The sequence below is a fragment of the Erythrolamprus reginae genome, chromosome 5, assembly GCF_031021105.1.
Source record: "Erythrolamprus reginae isolate rEryReg1 chromosome 5, rEryReg1.hap1, whole genome shotgun sequence".
In the NCBI taxonomy this organism is placed as follows: domain Eukaryota; kingdom Metazoa; phylum Chordata; class Lepidosauria; order Squamata; family Dipsadidae; genus Erythrolamprus; species Erythrolamprus reginae.
Window position 1 is genome coordinate 25,881,501 of NC_091954.1, and position 20,823 is coordinate 25,902,323.

Sequence of the window (20,823 nt, forward strand, 5' to 3'; positions counted from 1 at the left end):
GAGTTCGCTCCCGGACTCAGCACGAAAGCGCCGAGAGACAGCGCCAAGGAACGGGCCTGTCCACGCTGTCTCTTGGCGCTTTCCAGCTGAGTCGGGGAGCGAGTTCGCTCCCGGACTCAGCACGAAAGCGCCGAGAGACAGCGCCAAGGAACGGGCCTGTCCACGCTGTCTCTCGGCGCTTTCCAGCTGAGTCGGGGAGCGAGTTCGCTCCCGGACTCAGCACGAAAGCGCCGAGAGACAGCGCCAAGGAACGGGCCTGTCCACGCTGTCTCTCGGTGCTTTCCAGCTGAGTCGGGGAGCGAGTTCGCTCCCTACTCAGCACGAAAGCGCCGAGAGACAGCGCCAAGGAACGGGCCTGTCCACGCTGTCTCTCGGCGCTTTCCAGCTGAGTCGGGGAGCGAGTTCGCTCCCGGACTCAGCACGAAAGCGCCGAGAGACAGCGCCAAGGAACGGGCCTGTCCACGCTGTCTCTCGGCGCTTTCCAGCTGAGTCGGGGAGCGAGTTCGCTCCCGGACTCAGCACGAAAGCGCCGAGAGACAGCGCCCCCCGGACCCCCAACCCGGGTTTGGGGGGCTGCTAGGAAGCCCCCCATGCCGGCGGCAAACAGCCGCGCCGCCCCCAATCTTTGGCTCCTCGCTAGCGCTGTGGGAGTAAAAACACCATCTGCACATGCGCAGAAGGTGTTTTTACTTCCGCATCGCTACTTCGCGAAAACCCGCTCATTGCGGGGGCTCCTGGAACGGAACCCTCGCAACGAGCGGGGGATCACTGTATAATGCTAAACTGCTAAACAAGCATCCCGAGTCTTTGGAGAGGGGCAGTATAGAAATCCAATAAATGAATGAATAACTTCTTTGACCAGATTCAAACTTCCCCAAGTTTTGACCAAGTTAAGCTAGTTCCTTATCAACCCAATGAGTTTAGCTTCTAGACAATGAAACCTGGTTTATTATGGCAGGGCAGATCCATCCTTTTGTTCCTTATGCCAAATGGCAATAAGTGAATAACTACACAGGAAATAGAATTACAGAGCTGGAAAGGATTACTGTATATATGACTGACTAATGAAATACTGTTTTTATTGTAACGTGAATAGAAGGTATTTTACAATGTATTAAAAAAGTTTGTATGAAAGATTTTTTTAAAAAAAAATTACCTAAGATTTTGAAGATCATCTAGTCCAGTGGTGTCAACATTTCTGGCTCAGAGAATGGACAGAGAGGAGGGGAGGGGGAATGGTATCATGCATGTGTTCTTCTTTTACAAATACAGCTCTGCACATGGACAGACACCAACTACCACAGCCCAGTTCCAAATTTCTGTAGCCCTGGGACTGGTGACATCTGTTATAGTCCCGTCCCCTGCTCAAGAAGGAAGCCATATAATATTTCAAACAAATGGCAAGAAATAGCACTGACTAAAAATAGCATTGATAGCCCATCAAAGCTATTATTCTCAGCCCAAATATTGAATGCAGATCTGGAATTTATCTAAAGGTATTAGGGACAAGAATTAAGCGTTTTAAATAAGTCTCCGGTCTTGTGGCTGTTGAGGAAGCTCTACAACCAAATTGCTGGTTTCAAAGCAGTAGTGAATTATTTGTTTCATTCACAAATGAGACTGTAAAAGATAGTTCTTTCCATGAAATAGTTATATACTCAATTAATAACAGTCAAGATTCTCCTCTCTTCTCTCTCCCCTTTATAAAATAGGAAAGCAAAGAAGTTTTTTTTGTTTGGTGTGCATTAGACATATTAACTCATTTTAATTAATTGATCGATTTAAAATGTCTGGGAACATGACAGGAAATATTCAGTTAACATTCAGTATTAGGTGTTGGCTGCTTTTATTTAACTATTTTGCAAATATCCAGCTGGAAAAACAGATGTGGAAGTGAAATTTTAAAATCTTGGTATCAACTGGATGAAAATAAAACTTACTGGAGGCAGAACAAAAAAATTAGGCCAAATGCTATATATTTGTTGAAACAGAAGATTTGTTAATCATATAGCATTTCATTACAGTTACAGCAACAGAAAAATAAGTATTACGGCTGCATAAATAACATTCTCCTGGATTAGATCCAGCCCAATACAGGATACCATCCTGTTTCCCAGTAAGCTGATTAAACACTACTGGAAAATAAAGAATTTACTGTAGGTCAATAACAATGTCTTGCCATTGCTTGTAATTACCTGGTTTTGGAACTATGCTGTTTTTCTTCCTGGAATTCCTAGGTGGCAATTATGACTAGTTGCCAATGGTGCTTTCTTCCTTGAAATGTATTTAATTCTGTATTAAAGTGTAAATTGCTGTGATTGTCACCTCATTTTTCAGAAACCTTTCAGTACATAGTTTATGAATAAATATTCCTTCTCACTTAACTCAAGTTGTTGGACATTCACCTTTGGTGGGAAGATTTGGGTTTTTAAAAAAAAAATATAGGCAGTTTGCTTAGTCACTGTTCAAAATTACAATGGTACTGAAAAAAGGGAGTTATGATCGTTTATATTATGCCATATGATCAAAATTCAGATGCTTGACTGCTGACTCACATGACGGTGTCACTGGGTCACATGATCCCCTTGTGCAGCCTTCTGATAAGCGAAGTCAATGGGGAAACCAGATTCATTTTACAACCATGTTACTAATTTAGCAACTGCAGTGATTTACTTAACAAATGTGGCAAGAAAAGTGGCAAAATGGGGCAAAACTCACTTAACAAGTTTCACACTTGGCTGGGTTGAGAATCATTCTTCCTATCAATCAATGTAATCAGCTTCGGTTTCCATGCGCTAAATAACTAAATAAACCCAACTTCTGTCATGCTTTCATCCATCTTCCTAAATCCAAAGTTTTCAACCTTTCTTTATACAAATAAGTGCTCCAACTGATGGGATCTTTAGTCACCCAATTGCCTGTGTTCACCATCTGTGTAATGTACCTTTTGAAATGTTGTCATGGGGATAATAAAGGGATTAATTGTAATTGTAATGAATTAATTGGGGGAAGTACATGAGTTAATTTGTTAAGAAAGTACAATGTCATGTTAGTCTGTGGCAATAATAATGCCTGCTAATGATACAGTTAGTCCTCAACCTCCGACCATAATTGAGCCAAACATTTTTGTTGCTAAGTGAGACATTTTTAAAATAACTTTGCCCCAGTTATTTTACAACTTTGCTTGCCCCAGTTATTAAGTGAATCACTGCAACTTTAAATTGGTAACACGGTTGTTAAATGAATGAAGGTTCCCCATTGACTTTTGCTTGTCGGAAGGTCGCAAAATGTGATCACGTGACCCCAGGACCTGTCATGAATATGACCCAGTTGCCAAGCAGCTGAATTTGATCATGTGACCAAGCGGATGCACGATAATTGTGTGAAAAACACTCACAAGTCATTTTTCCATGCCATTGTAACTTAGAACGGTCACTAAATCAACCGTTGTAAGTCAAGAATTACCTGTATTTGGTTGGTTACATGCAATTGGTAGTACTAATGCATAACATGATTCTGTTGCATGGGTTCAAGGGTAAAATCCTGAAGTGAAAAGTGGACGAGACACAGACCAGGGACAGAAGAGAATTTGACCCTGTAAAATTTGTACTGGAGGTTGGGATTCCTTTACCATTTTAATTTGGGAAGAGGAAATGTGTTTACTGCAATGTACAGTCAGAAGCTTACTTATTATGGATTTAATTCAGTGTTTATCGTAGACTTATTAAAATGTATAATACAAAAGGTATTATTTTTGGTCTACTTCCAAAAACCACATGGCTGGAATTTGCTATTTTCATAGTTGACAGATTTGTCGTTGAGCTTTTTGCTAGCATGAAAAAAAATATTTCCTGATTCGTCCTGTTTGGCCATTGGCCATCTGTGTGAAATTAGAATATTTTGTGTAAATAAGTACAGTATATACTTGCTTGTGTTGATCTGTATTTGCCTATTCAGTTTGGAAGGGATTCTGGGGAACTCAGAAGTCAATCTGATCATTTATTATTCTTTCTGCTTTTAAAGTGCATACAGTAATTTTACATTGTTTGTCTTTATTCAATTAAATGATGTATAAGGAAGAAAAATGTCTTTGTGTTCAACGTGGAGTTGTATTTGTAGCTTCTGAGTCTTTGCAGATATTCAAATGTTCGAAAGTTGGCCTTTCTATCTTTGGTCCCCAGAACCAAATGTGAAATTCCTCCCACCACAAAATGATGTTGGCTTCCTTAATTATGCTTATTCATCTTAGGCGCATTTGATAGTATTTTTCCCTTGGTCTGTGATGCAAGATTTTATTAGCATTGTAGCGAATTAGATTGGGGAGAGACTTTGATTTCATAGTAAGTGCTCTATGTTTGAAAATGTCCAAAACTAATATAGTAGTATACACCTAACCTTAAGAGCCCCCTAAAGGGAATAAAGCAATTTCCTGCATTGTTATTCTAATATCTAATGACTAAATTTTTTCCCTCGTGTTTGCAAGTAGAATTATACTTATTCAAAGTAAATCTATAGAGGGTCTTAGCATAACACAGTCTGTCCCAGTGGGAATTGGCACATGGAATTTGCCAATTCCCACTGGGACATTGTGGAGATAAGGATTTCTTATTCCTTCCTTCCTTCCTTCCTTCCTTCCTTCCTTCCTTCCTTCCTTCCTTCCTTCCTTCCTTCCTTCCTTCCTTCCTTCCTTCCTTCCTTCCTCCCTCCCTCCCTCCCTCCCTCCCTCCCTCCCTCCCTCCCCCCCCCCTCCCTCCCTCCCTCCCTCCCTCCCTCCCTCCCTTCCTTCCATTTCTATGCTGTCCAACTCTCTAGGGACTCTAGACAGCTCACAGCAAAAATATTAAAAAATCAGTAGTACATAGTACAAAAACCTCTAAAAACAGTTTAAAAACAATTTGCAATACAAATAGATAAACCCCTGCATACCATTCATGGCCGGAACTCACTGGTTACCACCATAAGATCAGCGGCCCCACACCTCTTGGAAAAGCCAGGTCTTTACCACTTTCTTGAAAGGCCAATAGGGTGGGGGTAGTCCGGATCTCAGGACCTAACTGGTTCCAGAGAGCCAGGGCAACCACAGAGAAGGCCTTCCCCTACGGACACACTGGCTGACACTGTTTAGCTGATGGGACCTGGAGAAGACCAACTCTGTGGGCCCTTACTGGTCACTGGGAGCTGTGTGGTAGAAGGTGGTCTTGATGATAGTCTGGCCCTAAGCCATATAGGATAATGATCAACATCTTGAATTAGATCCGGAGACCAATCGGGAGCCAGTGCAGTTCGTGGAGGGTGTACCTAGGTACCTCTGCCACAATATGTGCAACTGCATTCCGGACCAACTGTAGTCTCCGAACCCTCTTCAGGAGTAGCCCCATGTAGAGCGCATTGCAATAATCTAACCATGAGGTGACAAGGGCATGAGTGACTGTAAGAAGAGCCTCCTAATCCAAGTAGGGTCGCAATTGATGCACAAGACAAACCTGTGCAAAGGTCCCCCTAGCTACAGCTATCAAATGTTGGTCTAAACTTAGCTGTCTAAGCACCCCGTGGGCCGGATTCGGCCCTCAAGCCTTAAGTTTGAAAACCCTGCGGTAGACAAATCCTGTGATCATGGAAGACTGTAATTGTGTGAACATCACTCTAACTTCCTTTGAGTTTGGGCAGAATAGCAAATGAAAAAAATCTAGCAATATTTTGTTTTTTAACAGCCTTTTAAACTTGGCACATTAGTACTTGAGTTACTACCACCATTGAGCTCAAAATTTATGTTGCCAAGGGAAACATTTGTTAAGTGAGTTTTGCCCCGTTTTTATAAACTTTGTGGCCAAAGTTGTTAAATGAATCACTGCAGTAGTTAAATTAGAAACACATTTGTTAAGTGAATCTGGCTTCCTCACTGACTTTGCTTGTCAGAAGGTTGCAAAAGCTGATCACATGACCCTAGAACATTGCAGCCGTCATGCCCAGCACCTGAATTTTGATCATGTGACCATGAAGATGCTGTAATGGTGATGTGTGAAAAATGGTCATAAATCACTTTTTTCTTCCCCCTTGCAACGTTAAGTGGTCACTAAATAAACTGTTGTAAGTCGAGGACTAGCTGTATTTGGCTGTTTTGGGGAAGTTTAATTTTTAAAAATCGTCAAGCTTTTTAAACCTGAGGCATTATCCTCTTACATAGAGCATAATTAAACCAAAGTATTAATCACTAGATCTTGGAAAGTCAAAATTCCTAGAAAAGCTATTTCAAGAAGTGAAATTAATGTTCAGGGTTGCTCTGCAGGTAGAGACTTACAAAAGTCACAACAAGGGCAAGGCTTTGTGTTCTCAAATGCTGACTAATGCTTCATTTTCATCCTCAAGATTTGACATAGTTAAGACTAATAACTGGGATTCCACTTGGAATCTCCAAATCAAGAAAAATGACATTGACTATGTTCTTTGAAGGAGATACCCATGCCCTTGTGTCAAGATCTTTGATATAGAATTTGAAGGCCAACAGAATATAATAAATTCTAACTCATTTGGTTCATAGTTCAAAATAGCATTGTATTAGACCAGTTTATAAGCAATAAATGTTGATAAGTACATTGGTACCTCCACCTAAGAACTCCTCTACTTACGAACTTTTCTAGATAAGAACCGGGTGTTCAAGATTTTTTTTGTCTCTTTTCAAGAACTTCTTATAAACTTTTCTACTTAAGAACCAGGTCACGGAACAAATTAAGTTCGTAAGTAGGGGTACCACCATATTTAATAATTTCAGCAATGGAAAGAAAGGGACTGATAAATATTTTAAAAAGCTGACATGTTGCACTGTTACCAGAAAGAAAGATGCATAAGTTTTACAATGACCTGTGCATTACTGGAGGTTGACTCAGCCTTCCATCCTTCTGAGGTCGATAAAATGAGGACCCAGATTTTTTGGGGAAATATGCTGACTCTGTAAAATGGTCATGGAACGAATTAAGTTCGTAAGTAGAGGTACCACTGTACTTACATTATTGCACTAGACCATCAACAGAACTGGATGGAAAATGTACTGCAATTCCTTGCATGGCAAGGCTCAACCCATGTAGCTCTAGTAGCAGTAGTAGCATTAAATTCTATTGCATTGCAACTTCTGCCAATACATACTGTATGTAAAGAGTTACTTATCCTCCTTCTAATCTCATTTCCGGGATGGTCTGGGGAATTTTATGGTCCATTTTTACTGGCAGGTAATTCTTACCTTTGCAAAATTTGTTTTTGCAGCTTGTAAAACTTGAAGAAGACTCAAGTATGGTGTAGTGGTTAAGACATCCAGCTCAAAATTGGAGACTTGAGTTCTAGTCCTGCCTGAGTCACTAAAGTCACTGGGTGACTTTAGACCAATCACTTTCTCACCTCCAGGAAGAAGGCAGTGGCAAACTAAAAAATCTTGCCAAGAAAGGCAAGAGGGAGGGACTTGTAATGGCCGTCTCTGAGGATCGGACATGCCTGAACATAATTTTTAAAAACCTTGCACATGTTGCTAGCAAGCATTTGTGTATTTCAAAATCTTGTATACTTCACATTAATTACTTTTGTAGGTTTTAGAAATCAAGAAACTACCAGTATTTAATTGATATAATTGATAATTGAAATAAAGCACCATCTTGTTAATTGGATGAGCAAGGTGTCTTAAAATCATAGTATTATAGCAAAATGATTATGCAATAGATGGAAAGTGTGCCTTTCCTTGTAGTGCAAGTGGATCAAACTTGATTTCATTGAGGGCCACATCAGGGTTGTGTTTGACTTCGGGGAGCTGGGGCGGTATGGTAAGGGGGGCATGGCCATCTCAACAACACTTGTTTCAGGGCACTTGTGATGACCCGAGCACTCTGCCAGCGAAAATGGGCTCCCAAGCTTTGTTTTCATCTGCAACTGTCTCCTGCAACCCTCTACCAGCGAAAGCGGAGCTCAGGAGGACCACCTTTTTGCTGGCAGAGCACCATGGGCTGGTCCTTTGCTGTTTCCAGTACCCCTTAGCCTTGAGTTTGTTTGTTTGCTTGTTTATTAAATTTATAGGCCGCTCTTCTCCTGATGGACACAGGGCAGCGTACAAAGATAAAACAGAGATACAAAATTTAAAACCACAAATATTAAAAAAACATTCATCCATCAACTCATCCATTACTACTGGCATCACTCATCAGTTACTACTGGCATCACTCATTTGTTGCTACTGTCCGGAGCAGAGTGTTGTTGCTCAACAGCCCCAGGCCTGGCTGCGAAGCTGTGTTTTTAAAGTCTTTTGAAAAGCCAGGAGGGTAGGGGCAGTGCAAATCTCTGGGGGGGAGTTGGTTCCAGAGGACCGGAGCCACCACAGAGAAGACGCTTCCCCGTGGTCCTGCCAGCCGGCACTGCTCTTTGATATCTAATCGGTCGCTGCGACATGTGAGGCAGAAGACAGTCCCATAAATAATCTGGTCCTAAACCATGTATTTGACAACCCTGTTGTACAAATTGTGTACTACAGTGGTACCTCTACTTAAGAACGCCTCTACTTAAGAACTTTTCTAGATGAGAATTGGGTGTTAAAGATTTTTTTGCCTCTACTTAAGAACCAATGTTCCCTCTAATTTTTTTTCGGTGTGGGCAGAAAAGTATAGTGTCTGAGCGGCAGTCCTTTTGGGACTGGGCGGCATAGAAGTATAAATAAATGAATGACTGAATGAATGAATGAATGAATGAATGAATGAATGAATAAATAAATAAACAAAAAAAAAGTTCCCTTCTTTTTTATTAAAGGAAATTAATAATAAACCAAAACCAAAATCTATTACTATTATTACTATTTTCTCTTTTTCCATCCCTGTCTCCTCCCCCCTTGTGTGTGTGTATGTATGTATGTATGTATGTGTGTGTGTGTGAACTCTTGAACCATTTCCAATAACAGGTGAGCTATTGGAAATGGTTCAAGAGTTCACACACACACATACACACACACACAAATGGCTGGGTTTCCTCCCCCTGTTATTGGGTGCTTTTTATCATATGCTTTAAATCAAGAGTCATTTCTCTCTCTTTCTCTCTCCCCCTCTTGCTCTCTCTCTTTTTCTCACTTTCTCTCTTGTTTTCTTTCTCTATCTCTATTGCTTTCTCTCTCTCACTTTTTCTTTCTATCTCTCTTGCTTTCTTTCTCTTCTCTCTCTTGCTATCTCTCTCTCCCCCCTTTCTCTCTCTCTCTCTTTCTCACTTACTTTCTCTCTCTCCCCCCCTCTTTCTCTGTCAGCGAGGGGGCTGCGAGAGCGCTTTCTCCCAGCTCTTCAGGAACGCCTGCCCTGCCTCTACTGCAGCCCTCGTGCTGAAAGTCCGGGACGAAAGTGCTCCCAGCGAAGGGGCTGTGAGAGGGGCAGGGTGGGCATTCCTGAAGCGCGTGGAGAGAAGAGGAGGAGAAGCCAAAGCCACGGCCGTGGGAGAAGTCACGCCCCAAGGCAGGAGGCGACGGAGGAGGAGAGGGGGTGGATCGGGCGGGCAGGGGGCAGGGCCGAGAGGCCAGAGCCGCGAGGGGGCCGGAGGCACCGTGGGGAGGCAGGGGCGGCCGCGGCTCCCTTTCTTTCTACTGCCGCCGCCCCATGCCATGGGCTGGCGGAGGGATGGGGAGTGTGCGCCCGTGGAAAAGGGTGCGCGAGGGGGTATTTTGGGGTGTGCGTGTGCGCACGCGCGCAGCTTACGGGGAACACTGTTAAGAACCATTTTCTACTTAAGAATTCGAGCCCAGAAAATTTTCCCAGGAAATTTGAGAGTGGCATGAAGGCACGGCCAGTTTCCTGCCATTCTCCCTTTAATCCCGTCCATCTGGGTTACCAGAGGAGCCTTTTGATGGCACTTAAAGAGGCTTTGGCAGTCCAGAGCGAACGAAGCGTTTTCCTTTTTCTGGGTGCTTGGGCAGGGAATAAACCTCTGCCAGTGCCCAGAGAAACAAAATGCTCCCTTCGCTCTGGGCAGTCGAGGAGTCACCACAACGAAGGAAAACCGCCAGCTACAAAGCGAAGGAAAGGCGCCGCTACAAAGCGAGCGAGCAAGAAGAGAGTGGAGCCCTTCATCATGGGAAGGAAGAGGTAGCAGCAGCAGCAGCCAGTGTTTGGGAGGCAGCCTCGCGCGGGGTGTATTGGAGATGCGTGCTCCTCCTTGCCACCTCAGAGTCCGTTTTTTTTAAACCTTAAAAAAAGCCTTTTTTAAGCCTTTTGGATTTTTTGGATGCACCTTACCTTCTTCCTTTGGCAGTGACTGTCCTCCTCTTCTTTCCTCCTCCTTCTCCCACCCAAATTCCGAGCTTTTATTTCTTTCCTAATGGGTTTGCACGTATTATTTGCTTTTACATTGATTCCTATGGGAAAAATTGCTTCTGCTTAAGAACGTTTTTACTTAAGAACCTGGTCACGGAACGAATTAAGTTCTTAAGTAGAGGTACCACTGTACAGTAGAACCCCGACTTACGAGACTAATTGGTTCCGGAAAGAGGCTCGTAAGTCGGAACGCTCGTATGACGAAACATTGTTTCCCATAGGAAACAATGTAAAGTCAATTAATCCGTGCAACAACAAAAAAACCCGCTGCCGCCGAACGTGGAAGTTAGCGTTCAGAGACAGCTGCGAAGCGGCGCGGGTGTTTTAAAACGTGGCAGCCGGCCTGGGGGGCTCGGGGGCTTCCCCCCGAGCCCCCCAGGCTGGCTGCCACATTTTAAAACACGTGCGCCGCTTCGCAGCTGTCTGCTGAAGCCGGAACGCTAACTTCCGCGTTCGGCTTCAGCAGACAGCTGCGAAGCGGCGCGCGTGTTTTAAAAGGTTGCAGCCGGCCTGGGGGGCTTGCCAGCACCCCCCGAGCCCCCCAGGCCGGCTGCAACCTTTTAAAACACGCGGGATACGAGCGCCAAGGAGCTGTCTCCTGAAGCCGAAAGCGGAAGTTAGCGTTCGGCTTCAGGAGACAGCTCCTTGGCGCTCGTATCCCGAATGTGAGCTCGGGAGGCGAACAAAAATGTCGCTCCCCTCCCAGCTCTTATCTCGAGTAGCTCGTAAGTAGAGCTGCTCGTATGTCGAGGTTCCACTGTATTTGAAATTGTTCTAGGAAAGAAATCAAATTAGCCCCTTTTTCTTTTTCCTTTTCCTTTTTTCCTTTTCCTCCTCTTCCTCCTCCTCCATCACATCACATCACAAAAATTGCTGAAATAATGGGTTATTTCAAGAAGCCCTCCCTGGACCCAGCCGTACTTAACAACTATCGTCCAGTCTCCAACCTTCCCTTTATGGGGAAGGTTGTCGAGAAGGTGGTGGCACTCCAGCTCCAGCGGTCCTTGGAAGAAGCCGATTATCTAGGTCCCCAGCAGTCGGGTTTCAGGGCCGGTTACAGCACGGAAACCGCTTTGGTCGCGTTGATGGATGATCTCTGGCGGGCCCGGGACAGGGGTTTATCCTCTGTCCTGGTGCTCCTTGACCTCTCAGCGGCTTTCGATACCATCGACCATGGTATCCTTCTGCACCGGCTGGAGGGGTTGGGAGTGGGAGGCACTGTCCTTCAGTGGTTCTCCTCCTACCTCTCTGGCCGGTCGCAGTCGGTGTTAGTGGGGGGCCAGAGGTCGACTCCTAGGTTTCTCCCTTGTGGGGTGCCTCAGGGGTCGGTCCTCTCCCCCCTGCTATTCAACATCTACATGAAACCGCTGGGCGAGATCATCCAAGGACATGGGGTGAGGTATCATCAATATGCGGATGATACCCAGCTTTACATCTCCACCCCATGCCCAGTCAACGAAGCGGTGGAAGTGATGTGCCGGTGCCTGGAGGCTGTTGGGGCCTGGATGGGTGTCAACAGACTCAAGCTCAACCCGGATAAGACGGAGTGGCTGTGGGTTCTGCCTCCCAAGGACAATCCCATCTGTCCGTCCATCACCCTGGGGGGGGAATTATTGACCCCCTCAGAGAGGGTCCGCAACTTGGGCGTCCTCCTCGATCCACAGCTCACATTAGAACAACATCTTTCAGCTGTGGCGAGGGGGGCGTTTGCCCAGGTTCGCCTGGTGCACCAGTTGCGGCCCTATCTGGACCGGGACTCATTGCTCACAGTCACTCATGCCCTCATCACCTCGAGGTTCGACTACTGTAATGCTCTCTACATGGGGCTACCTTTGAAAAGTGTTCGGAAACTTCAGATCGTGCAAAATGCAGCTGCGAGAGCAGTCATGGGCCTACCTAGGTATGCCCATGTTTTACCATCACTCCGCAGTCTGCATTGGTTGCCGATCAATTTCCGGTCACAATTCAAAGTGTTGGTTATGACCTTTAAAGCCCTTCATGGCATCGGACCAGAATATCTCCGAGACCGCCTCCTGCCGCACGAATCCCAGCGACCGATTAGGTCCCACAGAGTGGGCCTTCTCCGGGTCCCGTCAACTAAACAATGTCGGTTGGCGGGCCCCAGGGGAAGAGCCTTCTCTGTGGCGGCCCCGGCCCTCTGGAACCAACTCCCCCCGGAGATTAGAACTGCCCCTACTCTTCCTGCCTTCCGTAAACTCCTTAAAACCCACCTTTGCCGTCAGGCATGGGGGAACTGAAACATCTCCCCCTGGGCACGTTCACTTTATGCATGGTATGTCTGTGTGTGTGACTGTTAGCATATGGGTTTTTTTAAATATTTAAATATTTTACATCTGTCTGATTGCTTATGATTTGTTTTTTACATGTTGTGAGCCGCCCCGAGTCTTCGGAGAGGGGCGGCATACAAATCTAAGTAATAAATAAAATAAATAATAAATATTTCAGTATTCACTATATTGTCAAAAACTTGAATTACAAATATGTAAAATGCTCCTGTAAGCTAGTTGCATGTATGTAGCATCTGTCCTGATGTCTAACAGAGCAACTACATTTATTCTGAAACCAAAAATATCTAATGGAATTATCAGTATTCACTTCCATTTTTCAGCATGCTTTTAAGAATGAACTGATTTGTTATAAATTAGTCAATTAAAATCTTTAGATTATTTAATCCACAGTGAGAATACCAGTGTATTCATAAAGTAAAATAGTGGTACTTTCTTAAGGATAAAGCAGTACCCTGGACCCAGGCTCTGTAAATCATGTCATAGGTTAAACCTCTACTTTTCTTAGTTAAAGAGTAACTCTGAGAATTCAGTTACAGAATAAACTGAAAGCAAACAAGATTGTTGTCACAAGGAAAAAAACTATTTTAGTCTCCTAGGAACTTAATTCAGATGGTCGCTATGCAAAGGCCATGAGAGAGAAATAATACTTGGGGAATATTTAAATAACATCCTGAATTGGGGCCATTTCTAACCATCCTTTGTTTTTGAATTTAAAAAGTATTTAATCTCGTGGCTTTGTATGAGTAAACCACTGTTTAAGTGTTGGCAAATGCAGAATTGCAAATTTTCATTTTAGTTGTGGTCCAAGAACATTGTGAAAGGATTATACTTTAATTTATTTAAGTTTTAGCTTAACTAAATGAAAAGAGAAATAAAATATCTTTTTTCTTTTCTTACTTTGTTTTGGAGCCAAGAAAAAAAAAAAGCACGAAGCAAAGATGATTAATCTGGGAACAGAATTATAATGGTAAATATTCTCTTTTTATGTAATTTTTCCATTTAGAAGAATGTTTATTTTCTTAACTTATTATTGGAATAATCTTCTTATGCATCTGGGTTAATAAAGGATGGAAGAAAATCTGTTGATCCAGAGGATTTTAGGAGCAGTGCATTACAGAAAAAGGGATCATATTTTAAAAGCATTCCAATTAATCAGCTATTTATGTCACATGTCCTCTCTAAAATTTGGTTTTCACTTTTATACGTACTACATACTTATTTGCACAGTTATATAAACTAGATTAACTTTCCGCTAACATTAGATTTTTCAGGCTGGCTGTTGGAATAGTTTCCATCCATTTATTTATCTAACTACTGCACCCCCACTAACATTTTTAAGATAGAGAAAGAAAAATACACTATAAAATTTTCTTCCGATAGAAAGCAATTCAATTAAATTTGTCTCTCTCAATAAAATGTAATTTGGAAGTCAGGAGGAGCAAACTTATCTACGTTGCTTCTAAATACGGTTATCTTAAAGGAATATTTATATGTGAGGGTGGGAGGAAATATCACTTCCTTAAAAGAAAACACAGTAGGCTAGTATATACATCTGTATTCAAATATTATTTAAAGTTTTTAAATGTATTGCCAAATTAATTGGGCAAACCTTTAATCTGGAAAATATTTTTGTGTTTGTGTGTCACAAACTATGTATGATTCTGAAGAAACATATTTAAATATGGAGAAGCAGCAATGAATCAGCATGAATGGTATGAACAATTCAGTGTGTCTAAAAATAAACTACGATATGAATTCCTGTCCTGTAAGCCAATGATAGGCAAATGTTTTCTCTCTGATCTTCCTTAGAAAACTATGCTATAGCACAATTAGATGACAGGATGGAAGGATTCCTATCTGATCTAGCCAGGAGAACACTAGCTTGAAAGTGGTTAACATAAAAGCTAAGAAAATAGAGGAGCTGAACCAGAGATGTTTGTTTGTTTGTTTGTTAAACATATATAGGATATAGTAGTTTGTATAAACATAATATAAGTAAAAAGTAACAATAAAATAGGACAGTAGGACAGGAACGGTAGGCACAGTGGGTGCACTTATGTATGCCCCTTACAGACCTCTTAGAAATGGGGAGAGATTGACCATAGACAATCTAAGGTTAAAGTTTTTGGGGGTTTGTGGAAGAAACCAGAGTCAGGTAATGCATTGATCACTCTATTGATGAAGTCGTATTTTCTGCAGTCAGGTTTGGAGTGGTTTACATTTAGTTTGAATCTATTACATGCTCGTGTATTGCTGTGGTTGAAGGTGAAGTAGTCATTAACAGGAAGGACATTTTGATATACAGTACAGTATATGATTTTATGAACTACATTTAGATCAGATCGGAGGTGATGTAGTTGTAAATTGTCTAATCCCAGTATTTCAAGTCTGGTGAAATAAGATATTTTGTTGCGAGTGGAGGAGTGAAGGACTCTTCTTGTGAAATATTTCTGGACTCTCTTGATTGTATTAATATTTGATATACAATGTAGGTTCCAGACGGGTGAACTGTATTCCAGAATTGGTCTAAGAAATATTTTATAACCTCTGGTTAGCAGTGTAATGTTGCCAGAGAAGAAGCTATATAAGATTAGATTAACAATTGTTAATGCTTTTTTGGCAATGTTGTTACAGTGAGCTCTAGCACCTAGGTCATTGGATATTTATTTATTGGACTTGTATGCTGCCCCTTCTCTGTGGACTCGGGGCGGCTCACAATGTACTCATATGAGTATTCCAAGGTCTTTGCCAGAGTGAGGGGTCATCTACAAGTTCTTTTCCTCCAAATTTGTATTTTGTATGTAGTCTTTGTTTGTATTTTGTAGGTATTTTGTTTGTATTTTGTAGGTAGAATAGATAGTCTTGATTAACTATGTTACTTGCAGCTGAAATTTCCATTACTAAGCAGTTCAGTTATTAAGTATGAAGTGATGCGACCACATTGCTTAGTGGTAGCAATCCTGGCACACTTTGTTGCTGATGTTAAGTGAGAATTGCAAGTCACTAAGCAAGGATCTCCTTGCCACTTGTTGCTACTGTAGATTCCAACAAGAAAAGTCAGTGGTGAAGCTGGCTAAAAGTCAAAAGTCCTGGTTGGCTCACAAGCACTGAAACACATGGCTACCACTAGCTGGGGGAGATGTTCGGGTGGCCAGGATGAGTGTGGCAGGGTTCATGATTTCTATCACTAGAAAAAAGGGTTTTAAATGATTTAAATGAAATTGATTTAAATCATAATTTTTAAAGAGCGGCTGTCAACTTTGTCCCACAGCAGCTCCTTCTCTGACTCTCTGCTGACTCAACCGAAGTCCTAATATTGCAGAACATACAGCCTCATGCTACATCACTAAGCTCCATTTTATGCTGAATAAACTAAATTATTAATGTAACTTAAACAGAAAACTATCTTTAGATAGATTTTTATTCCATAAGCATTTTATTACAATAAATTTGTTAATTGGTTTAAAATAAAAAAAAATCTGTTTTAAATTTAAAAATCTGATTTTTTTAAAACAGATTTTTTTAAAAAAAGTCATTGATTTTTATCCATTTTGCTGGTGAAGCATAGTATGGTTGTGGCAGGGCTGAAGTGGTTGCTGCCAGGGTACGTGTGGCCACCACGGTTGCTGCAGTGGGTTGAGGGGGGAAGGATGCAAGTGATTTATTGCAGGGGCTTGTGACCTTCCTTACCAGCTTTTCTATTGACTTTGCTTGGGGGAAGCTGGCAGAGAAGGTCTCAAATAGTGATCACATGACAGGACGCTTCAACTGTCATAAGTGAGTACTGGTAAATGTTTGCTGGTTGTAGAGGTGCCTGAATCTTGATCAATGTTGTGACAGTCATAAACACAAGGACTAATCACTTTTCCAGCACTGTTGTATCTTTGACTGTTTGCTAAGTGTGGCAGTCTTTAAGCAAGAACTATATTTAAAGAATAAAGGATTTGACTTCTTAGTAAACCTTAATTGTTTGTGTCTGGATGGACCAATAACCCAGATGCAACAGAGTCAAAAAGCCTATTTAACAAAAAAGAGTCTCTGGACAACTATATTAACTTTGTTTCTTGAGTTTTTTAAAAAAAACCTCCATTAATGATTTAAATGTTCATCAACCTGACCCCAGGAAAAAGGTGCATAAAAGAGGACAAAAAAGAACCAAATAAGGCCACAATTTGGAAGCATGTATAAATCTATCTAGAATCTGAAACAGAGCTTTAAAGTTGTAAATATTTAATTTTGGTATGTTTGCCTGAAGAGAAATTAAGTTATTGAGAGACAACTACTTTGTTAATGTTGATGTGCCAATATGATATCTGTAATAAGTTTGTACTTTGAGGAAAATGCCTCAGAGTTTTAATTATGTTGGGACTGTTACCCTGACACCTAAACTGAATAGTTAAAACAACCTTTAGTGAAAGAAATTGTGAAGATTTTGCTATTGTGCTATTTTTTAATCAAGTTATTTCCACAGTTTTAAAACAATTAATCCCAAAGGATTCCCAGTAAAACTTTATAATTTTCCAGTATAAAATCTAGCTACCAAGTCTCCCTCCTCTAAGAATTAATAATTTATGTTGCAACATTTCAAAAAACAAGGGATAACTGAAATATTTGTCCAAGAGTATTTAAGCATTTTTTTCCACTTCATCAAGAACTTGCCATGAAAATGACTGAGCATTGCCACCAGTTATGCTAAACTGTAATAATTTTATTAAAGCTTTTCCAATACAAGGGTTGTGATTAATGTAACATAATTTTAAAGGAATGAATTATTTTATAGTTTGTTCTCAATGATTCATCAAGATATTGGCCTACATATTATATTATAAAGAGTTTGCAAGTGACTCACAGAATTCAGGTCCAAGATCCCTTCTAATGTGATTTTTTAAAAACTTTGGGGAGTATCTATTGTATTTAATTTAAAAATTCTACATAATATTTCAGGATTTTTTAAAATTTTAAATAAATTACTGTAGACATGAAAAACAGTTCAACATTTTTAAATATTCTGGATCGGAAGGTTTTTATAAATGTAAGGACTTATTAAACCTCTGTTACTAAAATCCAGGATGGAATATGGGACTAATCTTTCATCTTCTAGATGTATTTAGCAAGAACGGGCAATAATCAAAAGTCAATCCACAAATTCTCAATAATTGTGTGTTCGCTCTTACTAATTACAAGCACACATTTTTTTAAAAAAAGTCGTTCAGATTTTCATAATCAAAAGTAAGTTATCAAAACTCAGTTGTGTTTTTTCGTGCTCTAGCCAAAAAAGCAGAGTGACTTTTGACCATACTTTATTTTGCAAGTATATGCTTTTTTGTACAAAGCAAGCAGGAAAACATGGAAAATGTTTTATGAGAAGGTGATACAATTTTATGACTCTAAACCCTCTTCTAATCACAGTAGTTTTAATAAACTATTTATTAACTAGTTTTATTGGAGTTGAGGTTTATTATTTTAGTAGCTTAGCAGTATCATAATATTTTAGAATTCTCTTATATCAAAAATTTTTGCTTTAATTCTTTAAGTTCAATCCTATAAAGTTTACTGCCCCCTCTCATGTTAGACATATATCAAGGATTTTAAAATTTGGATGATTCAGAATTTTGTCAAAGGGAATGTAAAATAAAATTAAGATAACTTGTGGAAGAGGGAGATACAGTAGTTGTCAGTGTTTTTTTTATCTATGAAACATTTAAGATGACGGCATTTATTGAGCTTGAAAAATTGCTTCCTTTGATCAGAGAAAAGATAATATAGTATCTATGTTTATTGTTGACTAGAAACCCTTTATGGGCTTTTGTGCGAAATAGAAAAAAAACCCTTATGATTTTTTTGGGGGGGGGGGGTTGATGAGTAAACAAGTTCGCAAGTTCGTCTTGTTTACCAGTTGCAGCCCTACTAAGACCAGGAGACACTCGGCACAGTCACTCATGCCCTCGTCACCTCTTGCCTTGACTATTGCAATGCGCTCTACATGGAGCTACCCTTGAAGAGCATTCAGAGACTTCAGCTGGTGCAAAATGCAGCAGCGCATGCGATAACAGATGTACCAAGGTATGCCCTTATCACTCCAACTTTATGCGAGCTGCATTGGTTACCATTCGGTCTCCGGAACCAATTTAAGGTGTTGGTTAATGGCCTGACTACTTACGGGGACCATCTCCTGCCTCATACCTTGCTGCAACCAGTAAGGGCCCACAGGGTTGGCCTTCTCCGGGTCCCATCTGCCAAACAATGTCGGCTGCCAGGGCCATGGGGAAGGGCCTTCTCTGTGGTGGCTCCAACCCTTTGGAATTAACTGCCTCCAGAGATCCATATAATCTCCACCCTACCGGTGTTCTGGAAAGCCATTAAGACCTGGCTTTTCCGGCAGGCCTGGAATTAGGTATGACTGTGTGGCTTTTTCGGTTTTATTTATTTTATATAAATATAGAATTGGAAGTAATGTGCTGGTGTCTGGAGGCTGTTAGAGTTTGAATGGGTGTTAACAGGCTAAGACTCAACCCCGACAAGACAGAGTGGCTGTGGGTTCTGCCTCCCAAGGATACTTCCATCTGTCCAGCTATCACTCTGGGGGGAGGACCTTTGACCCTCAGAGAGGGTCCGCAACTTGGGTGTCCTCCTTGACCCACAGCTGACTTTAGAATATCATCTTTTGGCTGTGGCGAGCGGAGCATTTGCCCAGGTTTGCCTGGTGCACCAGTTGTGGCCCTACCTGGACAGGGTGTCCCCTACTCACAGTCACTGATGACCATGCACCTACTGCAATGCTCTATGCCTGTATCATCCATTATGCGAGCTGCATTGGTTACCAGTCAGTCTCCGGATGTTGGTTATCCCCTATAAAGCCTTAAATGGTAATTTGATATAAGAAACTGAAATACTGATTTTTGTATTCCTTTTATGGTATAAACGTTTAAAAGGCAATTCTTTATTGGCAGATTGAATTAAGTTGGAGAACATAAATGTGAAGTTATTTCAGAATAGTTTCCTAAAATATTTGAATTTGTTGAACCTTGATACTTTAATTTTTACATACTACTTTGGATACCACATAATAATGGGTGAGTCCTGCTTTTAGCCAGCAGTAACTATCTCACTTCCCAATCTCAATTAGAGAGGAAACTGCTAATTTACCATTGACCTTATTCCAAGGCTTGAAGTTGAACAATACTTTCCAGAGTTCAGTTTTTTTTCTTGCCATCCTTTTAATGCAGAAACTGGGTTTCTTTCTCAACAGCCTACGTTTTTGTAAGGTGCTTTCCTTGTCCTTCTCCTCCTCCTTTTCCTCCTCCTCTTCCACATTGGATTTAAGAATTTAGCTAGACATAATAACAAGTATTAATATTTAGAGTATTATCTGTTATTATAGATAGGTGGATCTACATATTATATTACTTCAGGTCTTGTACTTGGGTTCAGGAATAACATATTTTTTACTCTTATGTTACATAATAATGATGTTGATAATGGTAGCAGAGCAGATTCATGGGTGTGTGTATTTGTTTGCACGCATGCACCCATAAGGTATTTGAAGGAAGTTTGTTTTATACTAAATAATAAAATAGTTGCACGGAGAAATAAAATAGGTGTTGTAAATGCATGTTTATGTATGTGGCCAATTCATCATATTTGATGTCAGGACTTGTGCTGCATGGTGGTGTTTTAGTCTTGAACTAAATTACAGTGGTACCTCTACTTAAAAGAATGCCTCTACTTACGAACTTTTCTAGATAAGAACCGTGTGTTCAAGATCTTTTTGCCTTTTCTCACGAACAATTTTCCACTTACAAACCTGAGTCTCCGAAACTGTAACCGGAAAAGGCAGGGAAAAGCTTCCGTGGGGCCTCTCTAGGAATCTCCTGGAAGGAAACAGGGCCGGAAAAGGCATGAAGAAGCCTCCATGGGGCCTCTCTAGGAATCTCCTGGGAGGAAACAGGGCCTCCACCCTCCCTGTGGTTTCCCCAATTGCACGCATTATTTGGTTTTACATTGATTCTTATGGGAAAAAATTACTTCTTATAAACTTTTCTACTTAAGGACCTGGTCATGGAACGAATTAAGTTCGTAAGTAGAGGTAGCACTGTATTTAATAATTTCAGCAGTGGAAAGGAAGGGACTAAAAAATCAAAAGAAATGCTGACTTGTTGAACTGTTACCAGAAAGGAAGATGCATAAGTTTTGCA

At 41.2% G+C, this 20,823-nt stretch overlaps 1 protein-coding gene across 8 annotated transcripts in view; it reads left to right on the forward strand.

The window, feature by feature from the left end:
• The window catches only part of SGMS1 (sphingomyelin synthase 1), a 140,683-nt gene that overhangs the window by 31,017 nt on the left and 88,843 nt on the right, over positions 1 to 20,823 (forward strand). For 2 of the 8 annotated variants that reach the window (XM_070752250.1, XM_070752253.1), the window contains one exon: positions 13,538 to 13,595. The exons of 3 other annotated variants lie outside the window; for them this stretch is intronic. The gene's annotated coding sequence lies outside the window, so the exon portion shown is untranslated. Of the gene's footprint in view, positions 1 to 13,120; positions 13,596 to 14,317; positions 14,341 to 20,823 lie in introns of those variants that run through there. 3 more of the 8 variants (XM_070752255.1, XM_070752251.1, XM_070752258.1) reach the window with 2 other exon arrangements.